This window comes from Mauremys reevesii, linkage group 10, assembly GCF_016161935.1.
Source record: "Mauremys reevesii isolate NIE-2019 linkage group 10, ASM1616193v1, whole genome shotgun sequence".
Lineage (NCBI taxonomy): Eukaryota > Metazoa > Chordata > Testudines > Geoemydidae > Mauremys > Mauremys reevesii.
The window spans coordinates 13560354-13584344 of record NC_052632.1 but is presented as its reverse complement, the minus strand read 5'-3'; positions in this window follow the sequence as shown (position 1 = coordinate 13584344).

Genomic DNA, 23991 nt, shown 5'->3' with positions numbered 1-23991 from the left:
TTAATGTGGAGTTTGCATATGGAGAAAGGTACCTATCCACTTTGAAGACAGAATGAGGTATGGGGAAGGCATAAAATCAGAAATTATTTTTAGCAGATCATAAACCATTCTCCTAAATTATATTTAAGAGTCCAAGTGCTGACCCTTTGGTCCACTTTATACTCCAATGCATGTGGACGTAAGAAAGATCCTAGTTCATCTTCCAGGATTGAAAATGGCGAAAACAGCCTGTGAAAATTTTGGTGAATTTTGACAATGGATTTCAATTCAGTCTATTTGCACCTAGTTTGCAGTCACGCTTTGCGAGCATAGTATTAGTCTGGATGGTGCTTCCTATTTCTTCCTGTTGAGCCAGAGATGCCAAGCGGCTACAGGGAGGGATTGAATGGAGTTTCTCCTGAAAAGGAACTGAATTAGATTGTTAGAACCCATCCTAAAATGCCTGAGATAGTCCCAGCATTCAGAGTGAGAAGCCAGAGGACAATGTCGGAATAAAATCCAAGAGTGAGTGGTTAGGATGTACATATTGTGTTGATGGGAAATAAATTGAAGGTACAACCATGGCCTAATCCACTATGGTGTTGGTTGATCCTCTTAGCCATTTTAATTGCCTTTCCCATCAGCCTAGGTGACTCTCATACAGTTATCAACATGGCTCTGTGTGACAGTCAAACACAGGGCTACTAAAGCTCCAGCCCCAAGAGGTACTGAGCATCCACTCCCTCAATGAAAAAAGGCCCAGATTGTAATGCCAGTTTTTCCATTGCCCATTCTCTCATATATAAAATCAACCTTTTTTCCCCGACAGAAAGCATGCTGAGCTGACTGACTGTAAATCACGAAGAATACGACCACCTCTTCCATTCACAATGATGGGGAACAGCATCACTGGCTTAGATTGGCAAGAAATAAATGTTCCTTTGTTAGTGGAACTCACATTTTCCTCTCAGACCATCAATGTCTTTTTATTTACTGTTCTTAACGCAATGTTCCAGACGGGGTATTCTTTGCTTATTCTCTTCAGTCAGTAAATTCCTTCCCTCTGAGTTGAGCATGCCTCTCTAATGGAAGATCTGAAGTTATCTTCCTGGAAAGATCCAGAGGTTACAATATTTCATGAGTGTTTCTTTCTGTGCAGGGCATAGCCAAGAAGATTTTAAGTAACTTTAAGCTGATGGGTTGAGGCACTAGACATTTTCACCTGCCATTGTCACCCTGGAGGGTGTTACCTGGCATAGTCAGAGCTGTCCTATCTAGTGTGGATAGCCAAATAACATAAGGAATAAAATTCCCTATAGGCTGCCCCTAGCTGAGCATAATGGCTATACTTACTCAGTATATTAATTAAGCCTCAAGCATATCTTTGTGAGATATTAATACCCATTTTGCAGATAAACAACAGAGAGATTAAGTCATTTGCCCAAGGCAATGGGGTAACAAATATACCCACTACTCTAAAGTCCAAAACAACATGGGCTTATAATTCCACAGTCTGGCACCTTTCACTAGCTCCCTCCAAAATGAACAAAGAATAAATTGCACCTAGTGGAATTTTGGAGCTTCCTTTTGATTGTCTGCACTCGGACCTGGCGCTTGGGCAGGGGCGGTGGCTTGGCCGGGGTGTCTGACTGAGGTGGGCAGGCTGGAGTGTCTCCGGCCATGGGGAGGAGAGTCTTGGGGCTCCTCCAATCACCGGGGGGGCAGCAGGGCACTTGGGGCTCCGCCATGCAGGGGGTGGGGCCTTGGGCAGAGCAGAAGGGGGTTTCTGAGGGGGCTAGCCTCCCGGATGGGGGGTTCATCCAATGCCCATGGGTGTAAGGGTATCTGCTGGGGAGGTGTTGATAAATGTAAGAAATGAATGAGCTGGCAGAGTTGCTCCTAAATTACAGAACTGTGGCCTTGCTGAGCTGATTTATTGATTAAAACACTTGCTTTGTGGAAAGACTTTTTTTCATGATGCACCATCTCATTTTCAAAATAATAACAAAGCAAGGCCCCAGGGACAGGGGAGAATATTAGAACCATTCACACATTCAAAAGTGCATCAAAATAATCACTGTTGTTTTCAAGAAGCATAGAAACACACCGAGCTACAACAGCGGCAGCACCACCAGCCAATCGACAAGCCCTCAGACATTCTAGGTTCTGCAAGAGGAAAGTGGCGAAATCAACACAAGTCACACCCTGGCAATCAATATTTCATTATCAAGCTGTTATTGTTTGAATGAGTTTCCACTTCAGATTCTTAGCAGCAGACAGTAAATCTTGCAGATGCGCAGGGCCTCTTGGATGAGAAAGCAATTTTTTGCCCCTCATCTTTCTCAGATTTGGGCTACTAGGGAAGCCTAGTCCTTTCCAAGTCCTTAGGCCATACAGCATGTTACAAATCCACTTTCAATTACATCACGCTATTCCATGCCGGGCGAGTCAGAAGGAGCCCGTTAACGTTTATGAGCACACGAAACACAGCAGGCTCCCCTTAAAAGGACAGGCAGGGTGCAGCTGTGACAGCTTCCGCTGTGGAAGCATTGGGCATGGCGGGCGCATGTGACTAAGGATGACAGCTCATTTTGCTTTTACACTGAGTCTGGTGAGATTAGAGACGTTATCATGGAGAACCAAGCTGTGAGGTAATCACACATGGAGTAGGAGGGAAGTACAACTGACTAATGTGCAGCATACACACGAGGCCTGAAAAGCATCCAAGATGCACACAGTGTGACCCCACATCCCATTCATGAATCTCACAATATATGAATCAGTGTTGCCTAGTGGCTAGATTACCAGGCTTCTAGTCTCTGCTCAGCCACTGGTATGTTAAGTGAGCTTGGACAAGTCACGTCATTGCTCTGTGCCTCAGTTTTACCATCTGTAAAATTGGAATAATGATACTAATCTCCTTTGTAAAGCACTTTGACAGCTATTGATGAAAAGTGCTTTATTGTTATATACACTAGAAGGTGATCAAAGAAGTCACCTTGCTGTGTGCGGTTGGGTCATTTACTCTTCAAATTGCCTTAGATTTATTTTCTAAGCAAAGCTAGTTAATGCAGAGAGACTAAAGTATATTCAACTATCCAATTTAAGGCTGCATGGATGGAAAGGGTTTCTTTTGGCAGAAACTGTAAGGGAGAGTGTACACAATGTGGTCGTACTTTATTAATAGTCCTCAAATATTATAAACAGTCATCTAGCGCTATATTTTAAGGATTGCATTCTAGACAAAGTATGGAGCTTGGAGTTCGACCCAGTTTCCTCCACCCCAGGATTTTAACAGATACTTCTCCACCCCATCCCATCTCACCTCTGTGGCTTCCTTGACTTTAAGATGGTTGAATAAACCATCACCCCAGGGACAGGCTCCCCTTCGAGCACACTCCCGAGTGAACTGTATGTCTGGAATGGCAAATGCATAGGATATGAATTGATCAGCCAGCCAGAGCCCAGCTGAGACATGAGCTTGGTGGTGAAGACTTCTTAAAGGGAAGGGAGCATGGGGTGACTGGGAAAAGGGGGACGGCGGGGACTGATTAAAAGAACATTGGGTCTTGAATGTCTCTGACATTTGGATTAGTCAGGGTCTCTATTCACTTTTCAAAGCTACAGCTGTGGGGATTTACATGCCCAGACAGCTTAAAATCATGGATGGAAAAAAAAAACAGTTTTCCAGTTATAAAAACAAAAACTTCCTCTGATTTGCAATGTATCCCTATTTTTTATGAGTATTTTTTACTGAATGCATTTTGAAGCTCAGAACCAAGCGAGGCTGTAGCCAACTCCCTGTACACCTTTGCTACTGAACCTTATTTAAGACACCACCACCAACTGCACACTGTCTAGTTGGAAAGATGATTTAAGTGAACTGGAATAGTTTTGTGAGCCAAGCAAAAAGCAGCCTCGGCTTTTGCAGGAGGAAAGCTCACTGCGCACACATTTCCGTCTTTGTGCCCGTTATTTATTCCCTTTGTCTTTCGACATCCAACAATCAAAGGAATTAAAAGGATTAAAAAGCACACACGCAAAAAGCGATGACTTAATACCTCAAAGCAGGTGTTATGCCAGGCGGAATGGGAGCCAAGGAAAGTGAATGCTTCAAATTAAAGCTCCAAAGCGAACATGTGGAGCAGTAACATGACAAGTGGATTGCTGGAAAAACAATGGCAATTCGGGATAAAGGCAAAACAAAATGCCCAAGTCAATTCCTTATAGACATCCCATTCTGAACCACTGCGTGTTCCAGGGACATTTCACCAACGCGTGGCCTCTCATTGCGTTACAGTGGCCCTTCTCTCTCGAGTCAGCGTTAAACCAATGGCCCAATATGGTGCTGGGGACACTGTGCTGGGGAATTAATTTAGTAGGCTGAACTCCTCTTGCTCCGGCGGTGCAGAATCCAATGCCCATCTCAGGACAATGCTGTGCTGCGGGAGGTATTGGGATCCTCTCCCCTCAGTCTTGGGGTCAATGAAAGATCCCAGGGCTCTTTTTGCACAAATTGGGTGTGACATGATTAGTAAACAGCCATGATGTATTTCTTAGAGCAACTTGTGAGTTTTCGAAAAGATCACAAATGGTCCAGTCAGAAATGCCCATTAGGGCTTGGGATGAGATGAGTTTATGCATCCAAGGATCGCATTAGCCCTTTTGGCCACAGTCTCACACTGGGAGCTCATGTTCAGATGATTATCCACTGATATCAGATGACAGGCATATAATTAACAAGGCCACCCCTTTTTAATTATTGATACAACAGTAGCTTTCATCCAGTCTTCTGGAACTTCTCCAGTGTGCCAAGATTTATTGAAAATCAACATTAGTTATCTCATCAGCCAGCTCTTTTAAAACTTTTGGATGCAAGTTATCAGGACCTGCTAACATTGGTGCCGGACTAGCCGATGCTCACATTGGTGCTGGAACTAGAGTGCTGGGGGAGTTGCCAGACCCCCTGGCTTGAAGTAGTAATAACAACCCAAATACACGGTGTCCGCCTTCAGCACCCCCACTATAAAAAGTGTTCCAGCACCGCTGCCTGCTGATATAAAAATATGTTACTTTAGTAGCTGCTGTTCACCATCTTCCCAAGATACCAGTGGAATGGAAAGAGTGTCATCATCACTATATTTTTTCCCAAATACATGTTCAATAAATATTTCTGCCCTTTCTGCATTATTATGTTGCTGCTCGGAGGTGACATTGTGGTACTATCCAGGAGACCAAATTTTCAGGCTGCTATTGGAAAACCAGTGTCCATGCTCCTTCCTACCATGTAGTAAAGCCTGGCCCTTCAGAACTGCCCAGCAGCTCTGCTGTGGGTATCCCACCTGGAAGTCAAAGTTTAGCCAGCGAACTTTGGGACCTAGTGTTGGAAAGCCTAATGGTTCTCTGAACGAGATCATTCCTGCCCTCGCTGTGATCCAGTCATTGTCCAAAGAAAGAAAACACAGGGAGATGCAATCCAATTGCAATCCCTTAATTGCCAGTCTAATGAGTCTAGATTATGGCAGGCAGGAAGAGGCCAGCGTAATTATAACCCTCTAAACACCCTGTGGGGAGGAGCATGCTATGTATTCTTATTTAAATGGCCACAGGCGATTCCAGCTCACCTCTCTCAAAAGGGTTTCTATGCGCCTGTCCGGAAAAGGGAACAGGGCAATTTATTCATACCTTTTCCTCCTGCTGCAGCAACTATAGTCCTCAAATAGAACAAATGAATGGGTATGGCACAGAGCTCAAGGCCATATTCTTGCTGCCAAGCTGCACGCTGGCATGGAATGAATGGGAAAGAGGTTGAATAGCATTGCAGCAGTGGCCTTTTCAAGGAAAGCTTGCTGCTACTTCGCGTTCTCATCAGCAGCCTTCGACTCGCGGAGGATCATTGCCGTGAACATCCCTGAGCTGTGGCCCTCCTAACACAGCTAATGTGACACGCTTTTACAGCCTGAGCAGTGCTAAGGTAACTGCCCTTCTAGGGAAGCAAGTTCAGCGGGAGGGCAGGTTGCTTGTTACCTATGAGCTATACTCCCTTGGTGGGTGTTAACATTCCCATGTTCAGGAAAATGTGCTCTGTTTCCGCTCTCTCGCTCTCTCTCCCCCGCCCTTTGCACATTAGCTGGCAAAATTGCTTAGAGGACTCCCCTTGAACTAAGTTGCTTTGACAGATAAATAATAAAACGTTAACAATTTATTCAGCTCGGCACCAAATTAGTAGAGAAATGTCAGCCACTAAGTATTGGCTGCTTAGGCCTTAAAGTACTGTAAAAGCACCACCACTCAAACCTGATAAAGAGGCAGGAGGAGAAGGGGAAGGAAAATAGAAGCAAAGACGGCTGAAATCTGATCTAACAGATCAGTGGTTCTCAAATGGGGGCCACCGCTTGTGTAGGGAAAGCCCCTGGCGGGCCGGGCCGGTTTGTTTACCTGCCGAGTCTGCAGTTTCGGCCTATCGCGGCTCCCACTGGCCGTGATTCACCGCTCCTGGCCAATGGGGGCTGTGGGAAGCGGCGGCCAGCAAATCCCTTGTCCCACGCTGCTTCCAGTAGCTCCCATTGGCCTGGAGCAGCGAACCGCAGCCAGTGGGAGCCACGATCACACGGACCTGCAGATGCAGCAGGTAAACAAACCAGCCCGATGTGCCAGGGGCTTTCCCTACACAAGCGACAGCCCCAGTTTGAGAACCACTGAAATAGAGGTTGACAGAAACTAAAGTCATTGCGAATTCAAACACCTGTGTCATAAGCATTGAGTGTGTGGGCATGGTTTCCTGTGCATGTACCAAGTTTCTGCAAAGGCACCTCATTCCAGGGGTCAGTACTTCTGGAGTCAAAACTCCAAATTTTGTATTACCTTGTGCATTACTCTCCAGTGCAATTTTAATCTGCTTCAGGTTACTAATCGTCTGGAAGGCAGAAACCTGCAATGGAGTGGTGACATCCTTCATCTTCTGATACACAGCTAATACAGCTGTTACTGAAGTAGCTCAGGAACTGAGAACCTCCCTTTATATCGTCGCCCCCTTGCATCCGGCTATGTTGGGAGGCACTGCACATGTCCCCACACAAAACCCAAGAGGGAGCAGCTGGGGATAGAAATGGAAGGTGCGTGAGTCAGTGTGGGGATGTGTATTTCAGATCCTTCTTGTCAGTGTACAGAGATAGGAATGATCCTCACCAGACAGGCAGCAGGGTGGACCTTTTGCTCGAGTCTTTATTTTCCTCCTGCTGCTGTTGCTATACCTTCTTACAAGACTTGTATCTTGTGCAACATAGGGTAAGTTTCATCAGATTCCAAGCACAGAGTGCCTGGAACTCTTAAAGATTAAAAATGTAGCAAACTATAAATATTTGAAATCCCCTGTAGCTGGCATATGTACTGTCTTTAAGCAGACCTTTTTGATCTGGTATCTGTTTTCCCTGTAATAGCAACGTGTTTCTTACAAGATTTTCTGTAGCAGCAGAAAACTCCATGTAGCTATGACGTGGCTCAAAGGTTTCTCATGAGTCCTGCTGCCTATTGAGCTGATAGGAAGCAGTGGTATGGCACCTCCCGGCCCCAGATGTGTCCCGTTCCATTTTTACACTTGTTTTGATGCCATCTGAGCATGTCCGTCTGGTGAGGTGGGACTAATTGTGAGCCGTGGGGTCACGTTTTGCGTCTGGGTCTAAATAAGAACTGGCCTGTAAGTGGGCAGTTCTTATTTGGTGATCACTTGGTGCTGTACAAATACGTACAATAAAAGGGAGAACATGATCCCTGCTCCACAGCTCACAATCTGTGGGACAGATTCTTCCATGCTTATCCACACCACCAGATTCTCTCTCTTGTTGAAGGCTACCTAACTCCACAACTGGTCCCACCGAAGGAAGTACATGCGCAAGGGCATGAAATTATGGCCCGTTGAGTAGTATTTTAATCCACGAGCTATTCGTTTGCTTGCAAAGGGACTCCTGAGATACTGCTCAGTGGAAATAAGGGGGGGGGCAGCATCTGACCCTAGATTGGATGGTCACTATAATGCTGATGCAATATACTCCGGAAGAGTAGGGACTGGGGGATCCATCTCGGTCTTGGGTTTTGTTTGAATGATTGCTGAATGGGCATGGGTGAGTTACAGATGTCTCAGATTGTCGCAGATGGATTGGCAGTCACTCAAGCTGTCCCATGGTACTGGGAGTATTGCTTGTTGTCTTCCGGTACCCTGCATGTTGTCTCTAGAATCACTTCTCAGTTGGGCCCAGGGGCTAAAGTGGAGCATCCAATTGGCTGGCAATCCGATACTTCAAGGGGCGCAAAACAGGAAAGGGCCATAAACACCATCAGGAGACATTCCCTCTTGAATCTGAGTGAATGTTGTTTGGGGGAAAGAAACATTTCTCCTATGCACTGATCTTGGGGAAAAAACAAACAGAGCTTTGTGGTGAATAAACAACATATTTATAAGCACAAGAGCAAAGCATGGCCAATCAAGAAATAATTAAGATTAGGGCTGGTTAAAATTTTGTCATCTACAAGTTTTCTCAGTGAAATATATATATTAAAAATATTTAATTTTCAATTAAAATATTTGGGTTTTCATAAAAAAATAGGGTTTTTTTGGTTTTGACAATTGAAAACTGAAACTTTTCTCAGGGAAAACCAATCATTTCCTGCCCAGCACTAGTTAGTTGGTGCCACAGTCTGTGAAAGTGAGTAGAATTTCGTTTTGTTAGTAAACTCAAAGTTTCAAGGGGAGCAAATAACAAAATATGTGAATATCATCAGATGAAATCCTCTTTTGATTCTGAGTGCTGTTGGGGGAAAAAAAACATTTCTTTTATTCACTGTTCTGTAGGAAGTAAACAAACAGAGCTTTGTGGTTAATTAATTAATAAAATACTTATCACTGGATTCATTCAGTTGCCCCCCGGTGATTGTAACTCACATTACTACAGAGCAGATCCACCTGGGATGATCTCCAACCATGGCCTTTTATTGGAAACTAAACCCAGGACCTCTTACACTAAAACATGAACGACTATAGCTTGAGCTAAAGGACAGGGACCTTAGCTACCAATTGAACCTCTTGTGTGGATCAGCCACAGTAGAGGAGGACAGAGACTTACAGGGTGGTAATATGGGACATGATCAAAGGCTGGGTGTCTTTCCCCCTCCTTTCCACTATATTTAACAAGATATATGTCAATGTCATCACTGTTACCTGGAAATAGGATAGAGCAGGCCCTTTGGGTCTCTTCTGATCAACTTCTTTACCTCCGTAGCTTTCGGGAAGAACATTCTCCACACTGCCCTTGCCAATGTGCCTGAGCCCTTGTTCAGAGAAGGGCCCTGCCAAGGCAGAGGTCAGGAAGCTCATTTGCTTGGCTGGAACGATCAGTGCTGAGGATGTTTATGATGCAGAGAACTCCTGCGTATTAAGAGCGGCACCAAAGACATCATCCGATTTCACATAGGTCACCAACCAGCTATCAGATGGGTACTGGCTGTGGGTCTCCCTCACTAATGAGCTGGGCCACACTGGACCCACTTGGTGTAGAGAGAAAAGGCTTTGTTATTCCATCTTCCAATGCTCTCCCAGACCATCAAATTCTCTCCTCACCTAAAAGACTCCAGTTCTCAAACACTTCTTACTGGAAGCTACTGAGAAGAGAATATCTTAATACATAGCTACCTTGCCCTTTATAGCCCACAGTGATCTTATTCAGGGCCGGTGCAACCATTTAGGTGACCTAGGCTGTCGCCTAGGGCGCTGGGATTTGGGGGGCACCATTTTCTTCGGCAGCAACCACGGCGGCTGGATCTTTGGCCGCCCCGGTCACTGCCAGCATTTAGGCAGAGGGAGCTGGGGCAGGGGAGAACGGGGAGGGCCGCCTGCAGCAAGTAAGGGTGGGTGGCACGCAGGGGAACTCCCCGCCCCACCTCACCCCTGCCCCGCCTCCTCCCCGAGCACGGCATGGCTGCTTCACTTCTCCTGCCTCCCAGGCTTGCGGCGCCAATCAGCTTAGGTGCCGCAAGCCTGGGAGGCGGGAGAAGTGACGCAGCTACGGCGTGCTCGGGGTGGAGATGGAGCAGGGGTGAGCTGGGGCGGGGGGGGGGCTCAGGGCAGAGGGTGGGGGGTGGGGAGCTGCCACAAAGGGGGCACCTCAGGGCAGAAGGGGGGAGCTGCTGCGGTTAGGGGGGAGGGCGGAAGTTGGAAGTTTCACCTAGGGCGCGAAACATCCTTGCAGTGGCCCTGATCTTATTCTATGGATAAACAGAGAACTCCCATCTCCAGGGATGAAAACCTGGTACCTTTTCACCAGTATGAAATTCCCTTCCTTTTGTATTTGTTTTAAAAGCACAGGTATCTTTAAAAGATGATACAAAGGTATTTTAAAAATATCTATTGGCCAGATTGGAAATTTTTTAACCTTCTAATAGTCTTGTAATCAAGATCCAATTTAGGCTCAGAGCTTGTTTGCCATTGCAAACCCCTATTTGATGAGTGTGTTCAGCTGTCAAGGTACTTCAGGAGGTTGAGTGTTGATAACTGTTTCTTTGGCCTTTTGAAGTACTGCAAATTGGAGCGGTATCTGAGCACATCACATCACACAGAGGCAGTTAATTGGGAGTCTGGCTTCTGGCTAACGGGCCAACATGACTGGCTGAGTAACATGTCACTCGCCCAAGACATTTGTCCCCTCCCACCAGTCTGTTCAGATTTCCAAGATAGCAACTGGAGTGAAGTGGGTCTCTGGGCAAAACATACACTATGAAATTTCCACAGATTTATTATGTGTCCAGTAGAATGTATTGCTCCTAGATTTATTGTATTATAAAGCTGGCCAACACTGATGATGTCCTGTTACTCTATATGTTGATGACAGTCATCAGGAGCTGCATTGCCAGATGTACTGGCAAGAAACCAATCATCCAATTTAACATCCCAACACTGTGTGTTGTGCACTGCAGTGCAGTGGGTAGATATTGTTGAGTAACAGCATGATGTTCCATTGTAATGTAATCAACCTACTGCTATGTCCCTGGTGACCGGAAGCTGCTTAAATCAAGACATTGAAATTCAATATTGTGGTTCATAACTATGAAACTTATTGATCCTGTCTGACCTGAGTCCTCAACCCAGCAAAGCATTTAAGCATGTGCATAACTTTAAGCACCCAAAGAGCCCCTTGAACACATGAAGCACAGTCCAGAGCTGAGCTGATAATTCATAACAAATAATTTATTTAATATATTTTTCTCTTTTCCCTTTGTGGAATCCCATGAACAGATCACAATTTTCTTGACTATATTTGTTGTTAGAAATGATTTTATGAAATTGTTAATGGATTCCATTTACTTTTTGGCTCACTGTTGAGCTGCTGTGGCTTAACTGTGATTGGTCACATAAGTCACATGGCATTGTTCGTGTTTCCTGATTTGCTCAAGTTACCAGCATCTCTTTTAACTGACTGGTGCAAATACTCTCAGAAAATAAATTGAATATTTGCACTCCACAGGTATTCAGGCCTGTAAGCATAACATTCATCTTCTGTGAACACACTCACGATAGCCAAACTTGACTGCACAATCATTCACGGAAAGCAAAGACAAAGGCAAATGGATATGGCTGAGGTGAATTTGTTTAAAAATTAAAATTTATAGTCACAGAAAAATATTTGCAGTGTTTACACACCTGTAGTCTACCATTGTAGAGGATAGCCATTCAAGAGAGACTAGGATGTTACTCCCTCCATCCCATCTCAGCCAGGATCACCAGTCAGCAGATTAAAATAAATGCTGATACCTTCATCAAATCAGGGACCAGAAGCAACTTTTATGTGACCAATCACAACTAAGCTACAACAGGTCACATGGAAAGTCCCATCTATAATGTACTTTTCCATGAAAGTATGGGGACGAGAAAGGAGCTACCTGCCTCTGAGATGTGTAGATAATTGTTTGTCCTGTGATAGTGAAATCTCTTTTGTAAGGCTAACCTCTGAAGGGAGCTGATGAGAATAGAGTGAGGAGTGAAGGCTGGGATCTGTGCGAAATGAAATGAGAGAAAAGTGAGCCCATCAATTGAGAGGTGACTTCAGTGCACAGGAGTGTTACTGTAGATTCAGGGCACATTTCATATTGCAACAAAGGCAGTTGGCTACCTGACCGCCATTAAAGCCATGGAGGCTTATGAAGTAAGTCCTCATGCAATGTTTTGAAAAAACTGTCTCCCAGTTTCAAGCTGCCCTAAACCTTGGAGAACAAATGTAGTCAACAGTCCAGCCTGGCGAAGGGAGATTTGAAAATCAAGGCACTAACATGCAAACACCTGCCCTGTCACCCTTTCCCTTATATTCCTTAGGCCTGTAGGATGATGTTTGGGTCATAGCAAGAGCTGGTTGACAATTTTCCAATGGACTAGCTGTTCCTCGGCACAGGGGAATCTTGATTAGCAGTAGAGGGGTTATTTTACCGCTATACTTAGCACTGGTGTGACCGCTGCTGGACTCCTGTGGCCTGTTCTGATGTCCACAGTTCAAGAAGGATGTTGATAAATTGAAGAAGGTTCAGAGAAGAGCCATAAGAATGTTTAAAGGATTAGATAGCATGCCTTATAGTGACAGACTAATTATTTATCTTAACAAAGAGAAGGTTAAGGGCTGACTTTAATACAGCCTATAAGTACTTACATGGGGAACAAATATTTGATAATGGGCTCTTAAATCTGCAGAGAAAGATATAACCTAATCCAAAGCCTGGAAGCTGAAGCTAGACAAATGTATACTGGAAATAAGGTGTATATTTTTAACAGTGAGAACAATTAAACCTTGGAACAGTTTACAACGGGTCATTGTGGAATCTCCATCACTGGCCGTTTTTAAGCTAAGACTGGATGCTTTTCTACAGGATCTGTTCTAGGAATTATTTTGGGGAAGCTCTGTGATCTGTGTTATATAGAAGGTCAGGCTAGGTGATGACAATGGTCCCTTCTGGCCTTGGAATCTATGAGTTCAGTCCTGTAAAGTGCTGAGTGTTCTGGCCCTAATCCAGCAAAGCACTTACAGTATGTGCTTCAATTCATCCATATTCAGGAAAGTACTTAAACATGTGCTTAGCTTTAAGCACCTGCGGATGTCCCACTGATTTCAGTGTGCTAAATGGAGATGCTTTCCTGAATCAGGAGCCTTATGCGTATACCTAACATTAAGCAAACTTTGAAATCAATGGACGCGCTTACATGCTTAAAATTAGTCACATGCTTAAGCACTTTGCTCAACTGGGGCCTTGGGCACATATTTACCTTAAAGGATGTGAGGAATCCTATTGACTCAGGTACTTAAAAGGTGAGCAACTCTTACAACAAGACAGATCTCTCATAGCCCTAGGGATGCACCAACCAATTCAAGCAGAATGACCGCTTGTTCCCATAAGAGAGACAAGGTGGGTGAGGTAATATGTTTTATTGGACTAACTTCTGTTGGTGAATGGTACAAACTTGCAAGCTCCTTGGAGCTCCTCTTCAGGTCTGGGGAAAGAAGCAGAGTGTCTGAGCTAAATAAAAAAAAGCTCAGACACTTTGCTTCCTTACCCAGACCTGAAGCAGAGCTCTGTGTAGCTTGAAAGCTTGTACCGTTCACCAACAGAAGTTGGTCTAATAAAACATATTACCTCACCCACCTTGTGTCTCTTATGGTAGCAAGGGGTCATTCTGCTTGAATTGGTTGGTGCATTCCTAGGGCTATGAGAGATCTGTCTTGTTGTAAGAGTTGCTCACCTTTAAACACCTGAGTCAATAGGATCTGTTCCAGGAATTATTTTGGGGAAGCACTCACCTTGTCTCTGAGGCCAACATGGCTACACTGCAAACACTTTACCGTGTTAGTCTGGTACAGTACATGCAAAACCCAGGGAGGAGAAAAAGTGAAATAAAATACAATAAAAATAGAAAAACATTAGCGTATTTTCATGAGACACATCTACATTTGAAAGGAAATGGGACCTGTTCGAGTGGAACATGGAACTATACTTTGGCTTCTAGATATTGTGTATAATGGCGGATTTAGAACTACGTTATACATTTCAAGATGGTAATTTGAATGGAAACAGATGGCAATGCACAGGATCCTGTATCTTACTAGTCATGTTCTGCCTGGTGTGTGTGTGCATGTGTATATTTTGACCCATTTCATGAGGGTATTTTAAATATTTTAAAGTCTTATGAAATAGATGATATCTAAACTATACATCAGGGATCGGCAACCTTTGGCCCGCGGCCTGCCAGAGAAAGCCCCTGGCGGGCTGGGATGGTTTGTTTACCTGCAGCATCCGCAGGTTCGGCCAATCGCAGCTCCCACTGGCTGCGGTTCGCCGTGCCAGGCCAATGGGGGCTGCGGGAAGCGGCGCAGGCTTTCCCTGGTGGACTGCGTGCCAAAGGTTGCCAATCCCTGCTGTACAACATAGCACTGTATTTTAAACATTCACCCACATGGTAGGACCAAAAATAATAGTCTCACCATATTTCTGAAAATTGTTTAAAAAATCTTTGCCATTTATTTTTAGATGATTGGCTGGTTCTGAAATATGCTGAAGAAATTTGATGTAGTGTTAAATATAATTTTTCCTTTAATGTCCTATTCATTTTTTTCCAAAATGAAACATTATATCAGTGGGTGAAAATTATATGTTTTTTTTCTTTATAGAAGACCACCCTTTGAGAACTGCACTATAAATTCACTAGCCTGGAAGAGAGACGATAGAAAGGTTACCCATCTATCTTGCTATTTATCTGCAGCTATACTGGTATCATCTGCCTGTAGGAAAAAAAAGCCCCCTGGAGAGTACGCTAGGCTTATCATAACTGGCAGCAGGTGAAATATCAGATTGGGAAGTGATAAATAATAAATGAGCCTATATTTTTAAATCTGATGTAGGGAAATGTTAAATGTTAATAGAAATAATGAAGAGCCTGCCTCCTGCATTTCCCCACTGGTGAACTTCAGTCAGCCTACCTCAGATAGCTTTAGCTCTGCCTCCTTCCTGACAGCAGGTTTCTGAGGGCATCAGCATTTTGGGGGGGCTTTCCTAGGGACAGGCACAGTCTCCTACTAAATGGGGTCATTTGCTTGGGTCTGATAAATGCAACTGAGGAATGCTAAGTAACACCTCAGAAATCAGCTCATAAGAACATAAGAATGGCCATACTGCATTAGGCCAATGGTCCACATAGCCCAGGATCTTGTCTTCCAACAGTGGCCAGTCCTAGATGCTTCAGAGGGAATGAACAGAACAGATCCTGTGCTTTGAGGAACATCAGGTGCAAGTTCTTCTGTCAAATTTTTTCCTGAGCAGTGCTTTATGCCAGGGCTTGTTGGTGCATTCAGCCTGCTGGCAGATTTCTGAAAGGCCAGGATCTTGCTCCTATGAAATCAACACCTTCCCCATCGTTACTTAGGCAAATGACTAGCATTTGAAAGCAAGGGACCATGGGCATGATTCATTCCATAGATATTCCTGTGGGAAAGGGATTTGGGTGCTACTGAAGAGACCAGCTAGGTCAAGGGAACATTTAATAAGATATAGAATTATTCCTAGTCATTGGGTCAAAGCTTAGGTAGGCAGTGACTGAAAGTTGTTACAATCTGCTGTCTATTTTGTGGCCCCCATGACATAAATGAGCAGATCCCAGTCCAGTCCATGTCGGACAAGCCTCCACATCACACAAAAAGAAAACAACCCCTATGTAATTTAGAATTGAATTGGCACCTTTACTGGCAGTCTCAGTGGAGAAAATGAAGACTGAAGGCCCGATTCCAATTCCTCCTTTTCCTGCATTGAGTCCAGGAACAGAGGGGAAACACAAAGGTGGCTTTAGGCCTTCCATGTTCTGACATGTCAGGGGTCAGGTGTGTTCCAAATAGGGTGACTGGTGATAACTCCAGCCACGCTCCTCTCTCTTCCCCAACATGTCCCCCAGCAGGCCTCATGTTCTGGGGACAGTGAGGAAGGGCAATGTAGAACATTGCAGCAGTTCATTGCCACCCAGGGAAACTTACACCAGAGGGTTCCCTACCATCTGGGTCCATCCCCCCTCTACACTGCTGCAGTGGCATAAGAGGCCAGGAAGTCCTGTCACAGAATATGCACATGGGGCATGCGTCACCTTCTTGTTCCAGATCTGAGTAGAAGCAGATGGATACTTGCTGCCTGTGCTGTATCTGCTGTGAGAATTTACAGACATCTTCAGGCTTCAGGGCTGTCATGCTGGTCCCAGATTTCACCAGCATTGGATTCATTTTGACAAGTGGTCAGACAGGAAGAACATGAACCCAAGGTCTAAGGTCTTTACATAGGTATCCAGTAGCAGCAGCTCCCTGACTGAGGAAGGGGATGCAAAAGAGGTGTGTCATAGGCTGCTTTTGCTACTTGTATTATCAAAATATAACAGATGCCTTATTTACTGCTGTCATTGGGAAATGCAGTCTGACGTAATCTCTGAAGATACGTTCGTATTCCAGGCAGCAAACTACCACTTACAGGATGAAATTGTTTGCTGTTTAAACACTGCCAGTCAAGGACATTAATTGCTCTGGGTTAAATTAAACTAAATGGCACAGCAGTAGGATTCAAGGCCCAGAGGGGGGGAAAAAGGGGACGGAACAATCTTATCTCATAAATAATGAGTTCTGAAAAGAACCCTTATCGGGACAGATTAATCTGCAAAGAGCCAAGTTCAAGTCCTAGGAGTGTCCCAGTCAGCCCTGGGTAAAGCACACAACACACTGACATTTGCACAAGGAAATGTTTCAGGGAGTTCAAGCTTCCATCGAGGCATTTAATCCAAAGAGCCTATAGAATGCAAGTGGCATAGCCGAGCAAGTCTGCCTTGCTAATGCCAGATGGGGTTAAGGTGACCCAGAGAGAAGCGCAAGGAGAAAAGGAGGTGTCTTTCCCCCACTTTCAAAATCAAATGACAGTAACAGAGGATGGCACATGGAGGTGGGGGAGAGATCACAGCATTGTTCAGCATGACATATTTTGTGCCAGTTCTCTGGAAATCTCTCTCTCTCTCTCTCTCTCTCTCTCTCTCTTCCCCCGCCCATGCTGCATTATGTATTAACTTGCCCTGGGCCTCTGGTGCCATCTTCAAGAGCTTGTGCTCCGGCAGGGTCACGTACACTGAGTCTCTCTCATAGTCCATGTGAAGAGATATTTATTTATTCACACTTGTAAGAATATAAGCGGGCGCCGATCCCAGACTCTGGGTTCCCTTGAGATGTCTTTAAAAACACAAATCGAAACAGAATGACAGCACTAGCAGCAGACTCTGCTATCGACCTCCAGTATTAGCATTTGAGCCCTACAGCTGTTGAATTAAAGAACATCCCACCTATGCCCAGTAATGCCCCCCCGCCCAGCATCAATCTCCTCCCCAAAAAGCTCCAGGAAAAACATGACTTAACATCAGATTGGTGCTAGTTTGGATCAAGGCAGGAAGCGAGTTCTAAACCAAGAGGCCCTCTGTCTTTCCAGCGTCAGTAGAAAACTCAATATCACCCTGAAATCGACAAACAGTCCGTCCACTTGGGACTCCATCTCCTGCAGCGACCACTGATGCATGTGTCCAAGGAAGACATAACTCTCCCTTAATGGCCCTGATTGTGCCACTCCATGTGGGAAGGGAATTCTTCATCCCCAGCTGGTGATCTGCTGATGAACTAAGTGTGAGGAGGAGCCATGTTCCTTCTAATTTCATCCTAGCACGTGTAAGAATGGATGCTATTATTTATGTACAGCATCCATCAAATTCTCCCCTTGGTTACATGAAGACAGCTCACAGTGATTTCAGTGGGAGTTATGTGCATGAATGCAAAGGTTCCAAGTGTTTAATGCTTCTTTTTTTTCCAGAGTTCCTAAGCTTTGTTGCAATATCACCCTGCAGCATTGAGTACCCCGGACTAATTATAAGTTGAGTAAAGAGAAGTACTAAAAGGTTGTACATATAAGGCCTGATTCTCCTCCCTTTTAGATCAGCTTTACACTGGTGTAACACTATTGATTCTAATTTACCCTGGTGTAAGTGAATGAAAAATCAGGACCTCGTTGCTACAATTATTGTTGCCAATGAATGCAGCATGTACCATTTCCAGCACTTACCATGTTCCATGCTGGCCTGATGAAAACAACAGTGGCCTGTCAGTGATACATAATGTATCTCCTTCCAGTGCATTTTTAGAGCCCCTGTACCAGGGCTTGGGCCTTGAATGTTGGGGTGTTGGTCTTTAAAGTCTAGGGATTCAAGTCATCTTCTGATAATAAAGCACCTATAGCAGTTCCTAAATTATACGTTAAATAAATGCTAGTGATTATTAGTAGTGTATTTCTCGAGGTTGAACCACCGGGTACCTGCTAGCTATCCTATTCCAAACTCTGTAAACCTCAGTAGTGATGTTCTTAATAATTATTTGGCATTCATTTGTCATGCAATAATTATCCTATTAAATCTAAATTAAACCCTCCACTCCGGCACTTCATTGAAAGTGTGAACATAACAATTAAAAGAAAGAAAAGAAGATATAATTTCTTTCAAAGTTTCTTGTCATAAGAGCAGATATTTTGTGGCTGGCATCAGCAGCAGAAAGAAAGAAAGAAAATATTGAATGGGGGGGTTGCACTTCCCTCCCCCCACCAAATCTGAACCAAAATACCTATGTAAACAATAAAAATCAGTCACCTCCAGTATTTATATAGCCCCCATCATCACAGTATCTTAATAACACACATTCTTTAGTGTATTATCCTCACAACACACCTGTAAGGTAGGGCAGTGCTGTTACCCCCATTTTACAGATGAGGAACTGAGGCACAGAGACAGTAAGTGACTCGCCCAAAGTCACACAAGAAGTCTGTGGCAGAGCAGGGAATTACATGTCCTAGGCAGAGGCGACGCGTGGAGGGAGGCATGCGGAGCCAAGGGCCCTCCCAGCAGCTGGCCTAGGTGGGGAGCAGACGGTGTGGGACCAGAGACAGTGCTCACACTGGCCGGCCACCGGGATGCTGCTCTGTGCAGTGCAGGAGCTGTTTGCGAGAGAGCCTGGTGAGTTCAAAGGGCCCCTGTAAATGAAATCCTCATAATCACGCCATTGCATAAATGTTCCCACACCTCCAGCTATTGGATGGTTTTCTTACTCTCTCACTCATGTTGATGTGATGTCGCTTTGTACATCCTCCCTCTGAGCCTACACAGAGGAAAAGAGTGTTAGCAAAAAAAAAAAAAAAGCAAGGCATCTCGAGGATCAAACAACAAACAACAAGGCATCAAGGCATGTTGTGTTTGTGTTTGCATTTTGCTACAGATTAAGGTCCATAGCATCATCAGACACAGACACACACAGACACACTATCCCAGGCCCAGCCCCAGAATTGGCAGAGGAAAGAAAGAGAGGAAAGGGAGGAGGAGGTGGAGGACATAGCTAGTTAGTTACTACAAACTAAACTACCAAGGAAAGAAGGAATTTCTCTCTTCTCTTGAGATCTTGATCTTCAGATCAAGACTTTCTGAAGGAAGATACCAGTCAAACACAACAACACAACACACACACAACACAGGAGTAACTGCATGAAATGCTATGTCCTGTGTTATCCAGCAGGTCACACTACATTATCCAATGGTCCATTTGGGCCATAAAGCCTATGAATCATTCTTGGTAGGAGGTAAGGCTGTTAAGGTATCCATCTGGCCCCCATTAATGGAGTATCTAATCACCTCATGTTCTCACAAAACAACCCCTAAGGGTGTAGGGAAGTGCTCTGATCCCTAATGTTACAGAGAGGAAACTGAGGCACAGAAAGATTAAGTAACTTGCCCAAAGTCACACAGGAAGCCTATAGCAGCATGGGGAATTGAAACTGAATCTCCTGAGTCCCAGGCCAGCACCCTAAATCAGTGGAGCATCCTTTCTCTCTGAACCTGTGGACCAAAGCCTGATCCGGCAACCAGCTCCACATAGGCAGGATCCTGAGCCCACATGACTTCATTGGCACTCAAAGTGAGCAAAAAGCTCTGCCAGCAGGGATCATATTGCACTTTAAAGGCAGGAAGCAAACCACACTATGCAGAAGACAGATACCACTGAGGAAGGGAAATCTGAGAGAAGGGGCGAGGTATTGTAAGTGAGGCTTTCAGACCCAGCGAGAGCAGTAACGAACATGATCTCTGAAAAGCCCATTTGTAATATTCAAACACGGATTAAACTCGGAAGGCAACTCACACATTCAAAGACGTCTGCCAATAATAGACTGAGCGAAGCAGTGCAAACAAGGTCTGCTCAGGCAATCATAAGCGAATGTAATTCAAAGCAGATGAAATGAGATTTCCTGTTCATCGTGAATGGCACCCACACCCACACACAGTATATTTAGTAATGTTTTCTTTTAAGGGAATTTAGTGCCAGTGGAAGGTGCCGGATTGACAGCTCCGGGAGCTGCAGACTTCAGTTTCCATCCACAGCACAGGCAGCAGCAATCGAAATGCCCCCTTCTCCCCACTGTCGTGAGCGACGATGCCCATACAGGGGAAACTTCCCCTCAGCTCCCCCCCACAGCCGTCTCCAGGGCAGAATGCAGATTTCCCAGCTCCTTTCACACTACAAAGCGGGTTCGGACAGGATGCGAAGAACAGGGACATTGGAGTTGCCACTGCCATGCAGCCTGCCCAGCCTGGGGGCGTGCTATTTCCAGCAGTGGACTTTACCAGAGGAAGAGGCAATAATCCGTGTAATGGACAATTGTGAAATAACCTGCCCAGAGGGGAAGTTCCTTCCTAACTTCTGTCAGTAACAGTTTGGTTTATACCCTGAAGCATGAGGGTGTATAGAGAAGCCTTCAACCTGTGCTGGGTTGCAGTGACTCCTAGGGGTCAATACGCATGTGTAGATTTCTGCAGTATGCTGCATTCTGACCCTACCGCTCCAACCCCTGAACACGCTCTGCGCTAGGGTGGCCTGGATCCAGCCACACCAGAGTGATGAAGTTGCGGCTTCTCTACACCAGGGCAGACCTCAGCTGCCCACCTACGGCAACTGTACGAGAGCATCACAAAAGGCCGTTAGCAGGGCTGAGGACCCGGTCCTCAGACCTATCTTTTAGGAAGATCATTACTGATAGGGGGTTCGGATTCATTTCTGCGTCTGCCTATTCAGAGCTTGTCCCATTAATCCCCTTTCTTGAGCAGCACCACAGGCTGTGCTGCTAATGGCTTGCAGGTTGCTTTTTGGCTGGTGTGAAATCTATTTAATAATTAGCCATCTAAATTAGTCCTGTTTGCACTGTAATTTTTTCTCCCCCTAAACGGCTTAATGTAGCTAGTTTTTTGTAATCATTTCTTGTCTAATTTCGCGTTATCACCACTGGAATCAAACTGATAACATTTCTCTCACCTTTTTCTCCAGTTTTCCCTTATGTTTGTTGTCCCTGTTTACGTACGCTGCATTGATCACATGAGCCTTTCTAACTGTGTTACTCCGTGTGGACTTATGAATATATGGAGTGTTGTTCAATTTTCTCTTTTTTACATTTGTTACTGACTGTGACGGTTACTGACTGTAGGATTCTTCTTGGGAAGCTCAGGGACGAACAATTGTTTTATATCTTTCCTAATAACACCAACATTACTGCCTAGCTCAGTTATTTCCCAAGACCCCGGAGATCTTTTATAGCATCCTACACTGTCGCTGCTGTGCTGTTAAAGCCTCACGAATGCAACAATGAATTAATAACACAGTTATACACCATAAACTATTCCCCGCTCAAATGTAACAGTAATGCTCAGCCAACACCACCAGCCGGTGCCAGGCAATGACTTGGATGGCATCTTCTCGTGCCTCTTGCTCAGCCTGGTGTGAAGACACTTGCCAGCCTGTTTTATAAATGGAAAACAGGGGCTTAAAGTGAAGTCAGAGGCAGGCTAAGCCTCTCATTGCCCTGTTACAGCTTTTTCTTGCCATTGATACTTTGTCAGCCCATAACAAAACTTTAGTGTGCAGGCTGCTTGTAAAAATGCATATTCAATATATATATATATATATATATATAGTTATAGATAAATAACTATCTATTTGACTATAGCTCCTAGAGGACCCTAGCTGAGAGAAGCTCCGCACCACACTGGTACATACACGGAACAACAGACTGTCCTTGCTCCAAAGCGTTCACAGACTAAATGGATGAAGGCAGACAAAGGATCGGAGAACGGGAACACCGTTATACCCCTGAAGAACTGTGGCAGACTAATAACTTGCCCAAGGTCACACAAGAAATCGGTGGCAAATCCCGGACTCAAACCCAGATCGTCTGAGTCCTATCTTGGAACCTGAAGCTTCTAGCTGTCTCAGCCTCAATGCTGCCCATTGCTTATTTCTGGCAGGGTGCTAAGGGAGGGTCAGCAGAGAGTTTTAATGTTAGGCAGTGGAATCAGAGTAGATACTCTGCAGTGGCCTGAATTTCCCAGTCAGGGAAGGCTGTATGTTTGAACTGAACCTCTTGGAGATTGACCAGATGTGGCACAGAGTGGTGATTCAGGAGCATTGGTTCCGTTTCTCTCTCATTGATAAATTGCAGTACTAGGGTGACCAGATATCCCAATTTCATAGGGACAGGTCCTGATTTTTGGATCTGTTTCTTATATAGGCTCTTATTACCCCCACCCCCTGTCCTGATTTTTCATACTTGCTGTCTGGTCACCTAGGCAGTACTGTCCTACTGAGCAGTCGAATATCAGAACACATCCATGAGATTCATCTCCAAGGATGTAGGATGCCCCAGTCTCACCGATGACGCCCCTGTCTTGGGAGCTGCATTGCATAACATTATGTACTGAAAAAAGAGCAGATAGTCACCTAGTGATGTGAATGACCGACAACACTTCCCTGTTTGCCAGTTGTGGGAATGGAGCAGTGCTGCTAAAACTCAGCCAAGTCACTGCCCCTGTGTCACCAACAAATCTCCCTCGGGGCGCCCTCCTTGGTTTTGTCCAGATCTATGACCCTGCATGACCCAGCCTGCTTTAAGCCTTGGGCAAAATCAATAGCCAACAGCTGCAAAACAAAGTGCAGGAACCAAGCCTAATATGTCCAACTAAGTTAGAGGGAATTTGGTTTTAAATTGCAGCTTGTTGACCTGATGAGCTGTAATAGCTCGGAAAGCTCTGGATCAGCTTGTCGCACACAAACATGCACGTAGCCACAGACAGTGTCATGATTTACTGACCTTCGGCACAGAATGCGTCATCTTCAGATTTACAGACTTTCAGAATTGCAGCGCCTGTTAACACGTCCTGGAGGAGCTGCTGAAATGTGCTTAGGGAGCTCAGATAAGCCTCTTGCAATGGGTAAGTGGGGAGTTTTCAGCATCAGTGTTAATGGCCCTGATCATGCCTAGGGGATTGAGGCTCACGAATAATGGCTGAAATACATGTTTAACGCCGCTGATTGTTCCTATTTATCAGAGGCACCTACAGAACAGCTTCATGTATTTAAGGTACATGCGTAGCCGTTCCTATTGTGGCCGTGGGGCAGAGGCTTATGCTAGACTATTGCACTGAATTCTGCGTTAGGTTATGCTTGGAAACAGACTGGTGCAGAGTGTGGCAGATTGGCTGTTAAGCAGTGCTTCTTGAGCCACTCGCGTGGGTTTCCAGGTGGAGGTTTAGGTGCTTGTTTTAACAGGTAAAGCCCAAAGTGGCCTGGGACCTGACTACTTGAGAGATGCCTCCTTCCTCCACCCCCTACCGGCCTAGCTGAAATTAGAAGAGGCATTCAAGCAGGAACCCTCGTGATATAAGAGCTAGCAAGGCGTTCCCCACACAGGCCCCTTTGCCCAGCCTGTTGAATGACAGCCCTCACTGCAAAGCCCATGTGTTCTCTCAGGCTTTAGAGTTGTGGGGGGAGGTACTTTAACTGTTATTTCGCTGTGAGTGTGCATGTGTGAGTTGTGGAGGTTGGCAGGAATATGCTGCTGGGT